The sequence below is a fragment of the Lottia gigantea genome, assembly GCF_000327385.1.
Source record: "Lottia gigantea unplaced genomic scaffold LOTGIsca_425, whole genome shotgun sequence".
Classification (NCBI taxonomy): domain Eukaryota; kingdom Metazoa; phylum Mollusca; class Gastropoda; family Lottiidae; genus Lottia; species Lottia gigantea.
In genome coordinates this window covers 14,714-15,512 of record NW_008709487.1, presented here as the reverse complement: position 1 = coordinate 15,512, position 799 = coordinate 14,714, and positions in this window count along the sequence as shown.

Sequence of the window (799 nt, the reverse complement as noted above, 5' to 3'; positions counted from 1 at the left end):
ATAAAATCTGTAAGTTTGAAAAGTAGCAATTTCTGGTCTGCACAGTGGTAGTCAAAAAGTTCTCAAACACAAATAAATTTTTTGCTTGAAAAGTTACAGAGCTACGAGGCTGAAACTTGCTGGGAATATCCAAATGGACTATCTCTACATGTGGGAAAAAACAGAACTCAAATATCTGCCATAGATCAAGAAATAATTTTGGTCAGTTTTCATGCATATAGGCCATAGGGACCAAATATGGCCAATGACCAACTTTGCCAAATATGCCAATTTCTCTCATGTTTTGGTCTTTTCCTACTAATTAGACCCCAGGGAGTTCAAAAAACTCAAAAAAACTAAATAAAATCTGTAAGTTTGAAAAGTAGCAATTTCTGGTCTGCACAGTGGTAGTCAAAAAGTGCTCAAACACAAATAAATTTTTTGCTTGAAAAGTTACAGAGCTACAAGGCTGAAACTTGCTGGGAATATCCAAATGGACTATCTCTACATGTGGGAAAAAACAGAACTCAAATATCTGCCATAGATCAAGAAATAATTTTGGTCAGTTTTCATGCATATAGGCCATAGGGACCAAATATGGCCAATGACCAACTTTGCCAAATATGCCAATTTCTCTCATGTTTTGGTCTTGTCCTACTAATTAGACCCCATGGAGTTAAAAAAACTAAAAAAAACTAAATAAAATCTGTAAGTTTGAAAAGTAGCAATTTCTGGTCTGCACAGTGGTAGTCAAAAAGTGCTCAAACACAAATAAATTTTTTGCTTGAAAAGTTACAGAGCTACAAGGCTGAAACTTGCT